Genomic DNA, 13,969 nt, shown 5'->3' with positions numbered 1-13,969 from the left:
CTTTGGTACCACAATAGTATAATAGAAGCTTGATCCACAGCTGTGTATCTTCACCGGTATGTATCTCAGGTGAACTGAACTGACCATCACATCAGTTGTGTAAAATGATATGAGCAGCTTCTCTTCCTGTGTCCAACCAATCAAACTTCAGTCGAAGTATACACTCACTCCCTCATTCCCAAAGTACCACCTGTAAGAATCTAAACTACTGTGATCGTGCAGTCTTGTTAATATCTTTGTGGATTTTTGAGTATTTTCCTTTGGAACCTTGAAAGTGTAGTTCAGCGGAAAAATGAAGAAAATAATGACCCTTAGTTAGAAACGAAAAGGAAAATTGAAGCCTTTCATCAACCAAAAAAAAAAACAGAAAGTAAAAGTTGTCACTCTTAATGAGAGAATAGTTGTTGTTGTAAAATTGTCAAATTACAGTCAAATAAAAAGTATAACGGTTAAAATTAATGTATTACTAACCTTAATTTACGAACATGAAAAAACACACTTCAGTGGTCTGCGTTTTTGGTAGTATTATTTGTGGGGTATTATTGTATAATTGAAATTATCATACTAGTAAAAGAAAAGCAGAAGTTAATCTATACTAGGCTTTATCATTGCATTTCAAATAAACAACCCCGGCTGGCTCAGCGGTAAGCTTGAGAGCTTATAACGCTAACAATCAGTATCCGATTCCTGCGATGACCACAGCGCAGATATTCAATGTTTGCAGCTTAACGCTTAACAAACAAATTCTTTGTTCGTTTGTAGTTAAGCACAAAGCTACACAATGGGCTATCTGTGCTCTGCCCACCACGGGTATCGAAACCCGAATTCTAGCGTTGTAAGTCCGCAGACATACCGCTGTGCCACTGGGGGGCAACAAACAAATAATCAATTATTAAAATTACGAATCTTAATTTGAACATATGATTGAACATTAAACGAATGTTGTTATTCGGTTTCTGAAACATCAGAGTATTGGTGAGAATAAGTAATTGGTGAGTAATGAGATAGAAAAAATATGTATTTAAAATTGTGATAAATTGTTGAAAGCAAAATATATAATATTCTTATTACGGATCATATACTTAATGTTATATGTATATTGCATTTGAGTGTCTCTCACAAAAATACAAGCGACGGAATTACCAAAGGTCCAGTTACGGTCTGTTTACTGTGGATCGAACAGATACGTGCATGGAACTCGAACAGCGTGAACTAAATTATTGCCAGACTTATATTAGCTCGTTATTGTAGCCCTCTTCTGGTTTTAAGGTCATCTATCCGTTTGGTTCCTCTGTTTAACCATCAGAGGGTTTAATAAAAGTCTGAGTTCATGTAATTATTATTTTTATTTTACCAATAAATGAATAAATTTATTGTATTTTTATGTCAAATTATCATTGTTTGAGTGAATAAAGTCACGTGAAATATCAACTAAATTTCCTACCTACTAAATATTTTGATGTTCATGCTGTTAGCAAACGAATGATTTCATCTTATGTAAATTCTTCTAGAAAATTCCATTGGGTCTATTGTCCTTTTAACATGGATTAACGAACTATATAACGATGTCGTTTTAAAATTGCTTTGATTTTAACATAGATAGAGACTCAATAATATTTAACAACGAAACTTATTCATAATATAAATATTCGTAAATATTATCTAAGTTGTTTTAGCAACCATTAATTAGAAATAACTAAATAAGTGTGTGTGTGTGTGGGGGTAGGGGGGGGGGGAAACACATGGTAATTTGTAAACAAAATCTAAAAGCATAACCCAGAAAGCGGTAGCCACGATTCACTAATTTTCACTAATTAATATTTCGTCGACTTTGATTTCATAGTGACTCGTCAATTAGAAATATAAGCACCAAAGAAATTTTCAGCACTCAAAGTTGAAAATTTACTGCTCTTTGAGTTTTACATAATATTGTCAATAACACAAGGTAATAAGCTTATCTTAGCTTTGAAGTTATAAGGTTAAGAATATTTAATAGCCACAACCACAATATATTCCATTGTAGAAATATCGAAAAAGAAGAATATTTCTTCCCTCTTCAAATTTAAAAAAGGACACCTTAACATAAAACCTTTTGCCGGAGATAATTTGAGAGAGTTTGGATTTTTGACTACCTTACTAACAGATAAGAAAACAGAAATACCAGATGATGCTAAAGCATAATTGAAAGCTACATTCTGACGTTTTATAATCTAGAGAGACTATGTTTCAATTTTTATCTTTAAGTAAAATGTCCTGTAAGTTTGAAATCCAATATATTATATTATCTAAATATACAGTTTGATGTCAACATTAAGAGTCCTTGTTGTTAAAAGTGACGTGACGTACAGCTGTACTTAGAACAAACATTCATTAATTTTGTTATAATTGAGGCCAAGTTTACTTAACTAAGACCAGAGCAAATTAAAATTGATGCCGGACATATACAATGACTTAGTAAGTCTTGAAAATACGTCATTTTTAGAGGTTAACAAAGAGCACAAACGACGTAATTAATTCGAGCTCTCCCCCAGTTTGTTTGTTTGTTTTTTAAATTCGCGCAAAGCTACACGAGGGCTATCTGCGCTAGCCGTCCCTAATTTAGCAGTGTAAGATTAAATGGAAGGCAACTAGTCATCACCACCCACCGCCAACTCTTGGGCTACTCTTTTACGAACGAATAGTGGGATTGACCGTCCCAATATAATGCCCCCACGGCTGAAAGGGCGAGCATGTTTGGTGTGACGGGGATTCAAACCCGCGACCCTCAGATTGCGAGTCGAGCGCCTTAACCACTTGGCCATGCCGTGCTCTCCCCCAGTTAACGTATAATTTTGGCCAAGTGGTTAGAGCACTCGACTCGCAATCTGAGGGTCGCGGGTTCGAATCCCCGTCACACCAAACATGCTCGCTCTTTCATCTGTGGGGGCGTTATAATGTGACGGTTACTCCCCCTATTCTTTGGTAAAATAGTAGCCGAAGAGTTGGCGGTGGGTGGTGATGACTAGCTGCCTTCCATCTAATCTTACACTGCTAAGTTAGGGACGGCTAGCGCAGATAGCCCTCGTGTAGCTTTGGGCGAAATTCAAAACAAACCAAACCACTACCCCAACAATGGTTCAGCAGTAAACTGGAGAGAGTTATAACGTTAAGTTCGGGGATCGATCCTTTCTGTGGGTATAGCACAAACAGTCCATGCTGCAGTGTTGCCCTTAAAAACAAACATATAAAGAAACCAAAATGCACGTATATCTTTAGATTTGAGTTGTTGTTAGATGTTCTACATAGCTGAATTTTTGAAACTAGTATAAATTATAAATAAGTATAAGTTATAAATATGGAAGTTTTCAGAAATGGATAAAAAGGTTGTAATAAGAAACATTTCTATATAATTTCTCCAATTTGTCACAACTGAAAATAACTCCTTTTGTCATGGGCCAAGCGTGGCCAAATGATTAGCATATCCAGACTGTGAAACCGATGTCTATCTAGTCTATCAATTCAAAATTATGGTGTGCATATAGACCTTTAATAACTTTACGTGTAAATTTCATATAATAACCTCTACTTATTTCTGGGAGGATTGAAGTTTTAAGCTTCCTTTGTTGGCTACTTAGTTTTAAAATTTGCTGTACATAATGTGAGTTATTTGAATTTGAAGACAAAAATAAAATTACGAAGGATTGTGCTTTTGCTTCCTGATTAAAGCCGATGGCTCAGCGATAAGCCTGACAGCTTATAGCGCTAAAATCAGGTTTCGATACCCACGGCGTGCAGAGCACATATAGTTCATTGTGTAGCTTCGTGCTTAGTAACAAACAAACAAATCCTGATTAAACTTTTCTCAGGAGCTGGAAGTTCACCAACATGTGGCGTATATATCATTACTGGTGATGAACTCTATACAAAGACAACGACACCTGAAGGTTTGTATTTCTGCATGTGACGTTCTGAATGCCTGAGGTGAAATAAAAGACACACGTAATAGAAAGACGTGATGAAGTATTGCGAATATGTTTAAGGACTGCAATAAATATATGGCTAAAAAATGAATACAAAGAAGTTGAAAAGAATATTTTTTTTCTTTAACAAGATCCATTTCACATGGAACAATTGCACGCTTTTAAGTTGTCAACATTGCAGCTTTGTTTAATACAAAACTATACATACACATATATTTGTGATTTATGTGTGCTTGGCTCAACAGCAACTACAACTAATGTGTAAAAAATGTACCCATTTGTTTGAAACATATACTTATATTTACTCCACCAGAGGGCATCAATATTCTCCAATTGCGATAAAAGCGACCCCCCCTTACAGGCTTGGGTGCCTATTGACATGAACAATGCATAACCTAGAGGTTCGTATGAATCAAAAAAGTCTCATTCAAGCATGGTTCCCTGGGGGGCAGTGTTGAAATAGGATTAGCATACTGCTCCAAGGCGTTCGTTTGAAGCGAACAATGAAGAACATAGAAAGTAGCCAACTGAACAAATAATTATTGAGGTAACAGAAACAACATGGGGAAAAAAATGTCTATAGTGCGCTTGGATGAAATCAATAATTTCTGACCTATTTGACCTGCTATACTAGTTCAAAAAGCAGTGAACGTTAAGCTCATAGTGCTTTTTTTCAAGTAGATTACCAGACAAATGAATCCTGGTCATAATGAAGCCTTAGTAGCCTTATAACACTGATCTTTCAGAAAAATCCTTAACCTGTTCAGTAAGTGTAGTGCTACTAAATAATAAATACTAAACCCCTCTGGTTACATCAGTATTTATGTTACCATGACAACTACTTGGTTATAATCCTGCTCAGCATCCGTGGTGTTAGTACTAAGCTCCCTGCCCCCACCCCACAGGTGGCTCAGCAGCAAGTCTGAGGGCTTATGACGGCAGACAAATAGTTTCGATAATCTCGGTGGGCAGAGCACAGACAGCCCATCGTGTAGCTTTGGGCTTAACAACAACGTTACTTCAATACAACAGGAAATATTATGTTGTCATAACCAACTACTTTACTACGATTATGTTTCTGTAATTTCACGATTATTGAGTTCAACTGGTGTATATATCTATAAAAATTGAAAAGTAAAAGAAAAACGCCTAATGCATATCAGTTTCACTAATCAAACAGTGTTATCAAAGGGTTAAAAATACATAGCTCATTTAAATTATACACACAAAGGTGAAATTATCCCCCCAGTAGCTCAATGGTAAGTCTGGAGGCTTATAACGCTAAAAACCGGGTTTCGATACCAGTGGTGAGAACAGCACAGCTAACTCATTGTGTAGCTTTGTGCTTAATGACAAACAAGCAAGAGAAACAAGAAATTAGCAAAAACTGTGCTTTCTGCTTTCGCAAAAAAATTACATATAGCTATTGCTCACTTATTTAAATTTACGGTGAAGTACGTTGTAAACCCACTGTTCGAACTATACGGTGCCATACTAAGTTGATAGTTTAAGTAACAAGAACACTGTACAGAACCTTGTACGTTTTGTCATAACCAGATTTTATAATGTACAATTGTTATCTCGGGTGTGTTCGATATGGATATTTGTATACTTTATAGTACACCCATCCTGTTTTAGCTTTTTAAACAGGCGTTGTTGAACTTGTTGGTAAATGAGTATGTTTCGTAAAACATAGCAACAAGGGCGAAATCTTGCACATCCAGAGCCTAACGTTCCCGTATTACACCGGAAACATCACATACACGTATGTGGATTGGCTTGTCGTGAATTATGCCATCTTGTCATGGTCTATGATGGGAAACAAACAAGTATAGCGCCTGAAAGACAAAGTTAGCAGAAACTGAAATTGGCCAAAATTATTTTATGTCCGTGGCGAAGTAGATGCTATAAAGACATCATGAAGTAGATAGAAATATTGTCTAATTATTATGCAGATTGTCCAGTCCAACAAGTTTTAGCCTTATGATTAAGTGTTTTCTTTACACGACTCTGTATTACATATAAAGCTCTATCGTTATGATGAATTATAATCAGATGTTAGCATCACTTACTGTTACATGTGTGTATATTAATTAGAGGAAAATGAGGTAAAATATGAGACGATCGATATTAGCTTAAACAACGACAGTAACAACAGCAAAATACATTGGTAAGATTACTAAAGTTGAGCCTAATATGGCAACTGTTGACTTGAAGGCTGAATAACATTGGCGGAAACTGTTTTTTAATCTAATAGTTAAGTTTTCGTCCGATAAACAATTCTGCTCACAGATGTTTACAATACGTGTCTGAAGTATAAAATACATATCAATAATATACAAATTAATGCCGACATTAATTCGAGGTAGATATTAAGTTGAGCGTTTAATTTTGTTTTCTTTTATATTTTGGAATAACTATACTTATTTTGAAAAGAAAATTTTTATTTTCACAAAAAGGCCAATTCACGTTCCTCATAATACATACCTTTGTAAAAACTATGAACAACGTGTTTTTTACTTTCTTTCTTTTATCTGGGATAGAGATGTTACCTGGAAACATCGTCGCGTGACCCGGCATGGCCAGGTGGTTAGGGCGCTTGTCTCGCAATCTCAGGGTGGTGGGTTCGAATCCCCGTCCGTCCCACCAAACATGCTCGCCCTTTTAGCTGTGGGGGCGTTATAATGTTAAGATCAATCCCATTATTTGTTGGTGAAAGAGTAGCCCAAGAGTTGGCGGTGGGTGGTAATTATTAGCTGCCTTCCCTCTATTCTTTCACTGCTAAATTAGCGACGCCTAGCGCAATAGCTCTCGCGTAGCTTTGCGCGAAATTCAAAACAAACCAAACAAACAAAGCATCGTCGCATACAACTATATAGACAACTTCCAAATTGAGTTTGAAATTTTCCTAACGAATGGGCACAAAATAATTGGTTATGCTACTTTTCGATTTTAATATCTACTGCGATTAAAAATGAATGATTTTCCGAAGACATGTAAAAGAGCTCAATAATTTTATAAGAGGAATTTGGATCAAAGACACGGCATCATTGGTAATGTGATGGTGAACAGTGAGAGGATCTGGATCAATCTGTTCAAAGACACGGCATCATTGGTAATGTGATGGTGAACAGTGAGAGTATCTGGATCAATCTGTTCAAAGACACGGCATCATTGGTAATGTGATGATGAACAGTGAGAGGATCTGGATCAATCTGTTCAAAGACACGGCATCATTGGTAATGTGATGATGAACAGTGAGAGGATCTGGATCAATCTGTTCAAAGACACGGCATCATTGGTAATGTGATTGTTAATAACGAGGATAGAAAATTATTTTTATTTTCTGTTGGAAATACTTGACCGCTAATCATGTTTCTATCTTACTTTAGACGTGGCCTAGTGGATAACGTGCTTGAGCTATTAATCCCGGTATTCGCGGCTTACGTCCCACTGCCGAAGAAGCATACTCCGCATCCTGGGGCCGTGGGTGCGCTATAAGAGTGACAGTCAAATAGTAATGGTAAAATAGTTGGCGGTGGGTGATACTGACTATCTTCCTTCCTTCTAGTCAATCTGCTTAAAAGTAGGGACAGCTGTGCGCAGATATCTTTTGCGTAGCGTTGCGCGAAAATTTTAAAAACAAAATAAATTCTTACTTTCATCAGTGGGACTTCTTGTATGAAAAGGACAAGCGGGGTGAGGATAATGAAAGCCACAGTGGAACAAATATAGAATAGAAAAAATAAGCAATGTAAGCTCTTGTGACAGAACCAGGATTTCCACCTACCGTCTGGAAGTTTCATTGACAAACTTATGTGTAATGAGGGTGTTATTCACATACACAAACACACCCGTTATTATAACGTATGAAGACGGAATAACTCGACATTCCATAGTTACCTGTGTACATAGAAAGTGCAATGAAGGCGTGATAGGTGGCACTGCTGTACAGTTGTGCCAAACGCCCCCTGTGCCTCAAGGTCTGCTAAATATATGTAAAAACTTATGTTAAAATTACACGCACGAAAATCACGAAACCTTTGTTTGTCTCATCATTTACATTTGCTGACCTCGGATTCTTTTTTACCTCTTGTTGTTTTTTTCATTTATTTTTCATGGTGCCGAGAACTCCTAAATTCAGGAAAATTTGATGCTTTCAGATACAAAAAACGGCAACTTAAAACACAATTCATATTGTGTGGCTGAATGTTAAGAGGAATTAAACTATAAGAAGGCAGTTTTGGAACTCAAATTAAGAACTTTTATAGTTTATGTAATTTACTCCGAATTTTTGGGCATATTTCATTATTATCGACCTATGTTTTGTCTATAGTTTTGGAAAGAAGCCTTGTATATATAACTAGAAGCCCCAGTTCCAATAAATCATCTATTGACTTATTTTCCGGTCTTAAATCTAGAACACAACGAAGAAGTTGGGGTGTCTAAATGATAATCTCTGTGGTTGAAAAAAGATAAATCAGTAAATAAAAGTGTCATGTTGTTATGCAGCTCACCATTACCGAAAGCACTAAATCTGGAGTATCATTATTCAGAATCCGAATACATCTTTTTCTCACCATTTTACAGATCAATTAATTGTGCAGTCTCATTATCCGTTCTCATTTCACAAGTTCCCACAGAAACGGGGAACAGTTCTCGTCAGGGGGTTCTTAATTAAGGGGAAGCTATGAACCCTGTCGTAGTTTATAGATATCATTTGAAATTCAAAATCGATGGAAAAAAAAAGGACTTGTTTCTTTATAGAAGCTAATACAGACGCTAAATTACCAGTGGTTTTTGGCGGTTTTCGGCCTGCAGTATGGGATTTAATTAACAAGACTGCAACATTCATGTATTGTGACTTTAAGGATTATAAAATTGGCACAGCAAAATCATTAACAAGAATAACAACAAACAAATATATATATATATATATTCATGGAGATTAGTTTTGTTAAGCAAACCTGTGGTATCTCCACATAGCGATGGCACGGCGTTATTTTTGTTATCTCTATGAAGAGAGTTCGAGCGTGGCCTAGTGCTAGCGTGCCTGGACTATAAACCCTATAGTTGCTGCAAAAACACGCTCCGCAATTTCGGGCCGTGAGTGCGCTATAATAGTGGGAGTGAAATCCCAATATGATATTCTGTTTCACAATAGTAGCCCAAGAATTGGGGGTGGGTGCTGTTTTTCCGGCTGTCTTCTCAGCTCAGAAGTAAGACAGCCATGAGCTTATAGCACTTGATTTTGTGTAGGTTTGCGCGAGAATTTTGAAACAGCCAAAAAAATCCTAATTAGGTTGCATATTTAACCATGATATTCATTTTACATTCGACTTCTGCCTTGAACTGCTGAAGTTTATGCGTTTAATTAGTGTGAAAAACAAAGATTTAAAAATAAAACTGATTTAATGACGACGTAAGAAAATACGTGATCTATAATCATTCATAATATTTTATTCTTTGTTATATTCGACTAACACTCTTGTAGCGTACACACTTCCCCAAAATGCGGAGTGCGATAATTGGGCGTGAACATCGAAACCTAGGATCCAGGGTCCGGCTATGCTATTTGATATCAATTTATAAAGTAACTAAATTACGCACATGACGTATCAGATAAATAGGAATAGATTCAAAAAGATTGTTTGAAAGTCTTTCGAAACCTCGTACTCTAAGCTGGAGTTCGAATCCCCGTCCCACCAAACATACTCGCCCTTTCAGCTCTGGGGGCGTTAAAATTTGACGGTCAATCCCACTATTCGTTCATAAAAGAGTAGCCCACGATTTGGCGGTGGGTGGTGATGACTAGCTGCCTTCCCTCTAGTCTTTCACTGCTAAACTAGGGACGGCTAGCGCAGATAGCCCTCGTGTAGCTTTGCGCGAAATTAAAATCAAACCAAACCAAACCAAATCCTCTACATTGCGTTTTTTACAACAGACATTTGCCGCCCATTCCAGTACACTCATCATACATACATTTATTTCTAAAAGTTCATGAAACATTATAAAGGATCATAACATTTTTAGGAAGTAACAATGTGTGATACAATTTGTAATTATTCACAACATAATAGTTTCTTTTACAACGGATTTCAGTAAGATACATATATGTATCACTGCTCATTATTTTATAGTTCGTAATGATAAAACTAGTGACTGATATCATTATTTTTTTTTAACTGTAACGACCTGTCTAGATGAACGTTCATGTTAAAAGTGCGGCCACATAACCTTGCTTGTCAACAGTGTGCACTGAACCGTAAAAGTGTTCGTGACAGAACAAAATCTTAAAGTTGAAACTGCTTACAAACGACACTATCCCCAGGACACACAGGATAAGTGTTTGCTTTACTGGTATTTTAGCTCCACGCGATGTAAGCGAGAAATATAACAAAGAACTTTATTAACATTCTCAGGGATTAACACAACAAGATCCTATTTATCAAGAAAAATTCGTAATTATTATCAATATTTTGTTTTTCGTTCAATAGTGGCCGGCCGTGACCTAGTAGTTAGCATGCTCGGACTGTGAATTCGAGAATTCATGGTTCGCGGCCCATTGCTGCAAAAACGCGCTTTACATTTTATAACCGTGTGTGTACTGTAAGAGTGACGGTTAAATCCCACTATTTGATTACATAAAAGATTGGTTTGGTTTGAATTTCGCGCAAAGCTACGCGAGGGCTATCTGTGCTAGCCGTCCCTAATTTAGCAGTGAAAAACTAGAGAGAAGGCAGCTAGTCATAATCAACCACCGCCAACTCTTGGGCTACTATTTTACCAACGAATAATGGGATTGACCGTCACATTATTACGCCCCCACGGCTGAACGAGCGATCATGTTTGATGGCACGGGGATTCGAACCCACGACCCTCAGATTGCGAGTCGAGCGCCCTTAACATATGACCATGCCGTGAGCATAGATAAAAGAAACCCAAGGATTACATTTGGGTTCTGTTGACTATCTACCTTCCTTCTAATTTGTCAGTTAAAAATTATGGACGAAGATGCACAAGTAGCTCAGTCCGCTTGCCCACAATTATGAAATAAGCAAGTATTCGATAGCTTCCAAGGACTGTTATAGTCCTTGGACTTCTTGATTTCACGTTAACTCCAAAATAGTATTATTCAGATATTGGTCACAAGTTTTAAATAACTATACCAACAGCTTTGAAACATTCCAAAGACTTCTTTATTAGAACCTCTTATGACGTAGTTCCCATACATAACATTTTGTATTTCATGGCTCCATGTCAGTAAAATATTGTGTGACGTAGCTTCCATACATAACATTTTGTATTTCATCGCTTATTATCAGTAAAATATTGTATGATGTAGCTCTCATACATAACATTTTGTATTTCATGGCTCCATGTCAGTAAAATATTGTATGATGTAGCTCCAATACATAACATTTTGTATTTCATCGCTCATTAACAGTAAAATATTGTATGACGTAGCTCCCATTCATAACATTTTGTATTTCATGGCTCCATGTCAGTGGGAGCTAAGTCATACAATATTTTACTGACAATGAGCCATGAAATGCAAAATATTATGTATGGGAGCTACGTCATACAATATTTTACTGACAATGAACGATGAAATACAAAATGTTATGTATGGGAGCTACATCATACAATATTTTATACATAACATTTTGTATTTCATGGTTTCATGTCAATAACATATTGTATAACGTGGCTTCCATACATAACATTTTGCATGTCATGGATCTATGTCAGTAAAATATTATACGACGTGGCTCTCTATTAATTAGAATTTATGTGATGGATTTCATGTCAATAAAACGTCAAGTGGTGTCTCCTGTCAATAAAGATATCATTCATCATAGTTCCTTGTCAATAAACTTTGAGTGATGCAGTTCCATACTACTAAACTCCACTAAGATTTTATGTATACATATATATATATATATATATATTACAAAAACTTGCTTATAATCAACTGATGAAAATTCATATTTACGATGTTATTGTTTTGTTGGTACAAACAGACTGCTGAAAATGGAAACTGTACGCGTGTAAAAGTAGTGAATGTACTTTCATACAATACTTTGAGAGTCTTTTGGTTGAAACTTGTAGTTTATCGTTTTCAAATTCTAAATACGCTAAAGCTACATTTTTTATTTTGAAACTTACTCATAGGATATTGAATGAATAATTACAGAATATTACCTCTTCTTTCAAAGAATATAGGAGCCGCTCACGAAGGTTATAAAGCTCCAGCAAAATTTAAGTGTGATTTACAAATCGACACTAAAAATACAAATTTCACACCTTCGAATGCTGCGAAAATCAACTGAATTTAATTGGATCAGATTTTTTCCCCCTCTAGGACACTTCTGCGAACGCTCTAAAAAAAAAGAAAGAAAGAGGAAAGGAAAATGGAAGTTTAATTAAAAGAAAGAAAAAGACTGCGTAATACTGGAAGAACCTTGTAAGTCACGTGACTATCATGAAAGAAGAACGATGGCTTTTACATCCGTGAAATGACAGCTGTCAGTAAGGAAGGTTTACTGGAATGGCCTTAAAGTGCATGTGTAAGGTGAGGTAATCCGCACTGGTCGAACTTGATGAGCAGGGAATAAAATCCATAGTTTTAGGGCTTACTGGGCTTCCCCTAACTTTAGTGATCCATGTTTACACATCGCACGATGTGTCTTTTTTCACTCTGTCAGATTTATTTCTGTGATTATTTTGCCAGACATGCTGTGCTTCAATGTTTGCTTTTAAACTACACAACACACACACACACATACAAAATCTTTGGAAGGTCAAGCAGCTAAGCCGAGCATTTGTTTTTCCTTTCTTGTGTTTCTTTCTTTTTTTCTTTTTACTTTATAAAGGCGCGATTAATAAATTCAGTAGTTTTTCGTCTACAGGCTTTGTGTTATTAAGATATTTGCATTGAGCAAATAAACGAAAAAAAAAAAAGATTAAAAATTGTCACTCCAAGTTTTTTTAAAAAAAACTTCTTTATCTTAGCATGGATTCACAATGCTAAGCTGAGTCCGGTCTGAAACTAATTCGGAAAAATCGAAAATAAAAAAAAGCCGCAGTTAAAGGTAGGGTGTCGTCCTATAAAAAATACTCACATCCTTTCAAATATGTGACAGACTACTCTCGTCATCAGAGATCAGAATACATAAAACGTTGTTGAATACCATTTATCAATGTCTAAAAGACGTGCCATGTATAAGAGTATTTATTGTGGCTGTTCTATCCTACTAATTACCGAAAAGTTACGTTTGTAGTTTGTGACGTAATGTGCAATCCTTTAAACAGTCAAGTTTTTAGAGCTGAGAGAGTCAGTGAAATAAAGATGGTTCATCTGAAAGAAATCCTATGCATACAGTTTGATAAAGGACCACGTCAGAGACTCCCTCTCAGTGGTTCAGGCATAACCGTTCGTAATTTTGAACTGTATACTAGAGGGAGGGAAACTAGTCGGCAGCAGGGGGCTGCTATAAGAATAGAGGGTTTGACTCTTGTTCTTATAACGAATCCACAGCTGAAAATGTGAAGTGTTTTCGATGTCTCGAACCTTCTCTGATTCCTTGTTCGATACGCCAATTGTTGAGCTGCACTCGAGCCGAAATAGATATATCAATAAAACCTGAAACTTCAGCTATTTTATTTGTTATGGTTGATTGCAAAAAGACGTTTAAGAAGGAAAGCGATCTGTTGGTTACATAGTTAAATCAAAAGTTACGCTATCATGTTATACAAGTTCAGAATATTAAAGAAATATGGGGGATTCAAGAAGTTTGGAAAATTGTTAAAAAACAAACAAACAAACTACGAAGCCCTAGCGTTTTCTCAAAGTAGACCCAGGTTTGTTTAACACGACGACACTACATGGACATTCTATTGTTGATCAACAAAGACTCATGTAGAGAAGAGAACATAGCAATTTGTAAAGATGCAAAAAAATCCAGATATGAATGTAAACTGGTCTTTAATGAACGTCAGGTTAAGAT

This window comes from Limulus polyphemus, unplaced genomic scaffold (genome assembly GCF_000517525.1).
Source record: "Limulus polyphemus unplaced genomic scaffold, Limulus_polyphemus-2.1.2 Scaffold1182, whole genome shotgun sequence".
Lineage (NCBI taxonomy): Eukaryota > Metazoa > Arthropoda > Merostomata > Xiphosura > Limulidae > Limulus > Limulus polyphemus.
Note: the sequence above shows the minus strand (reverse complement) of the source record.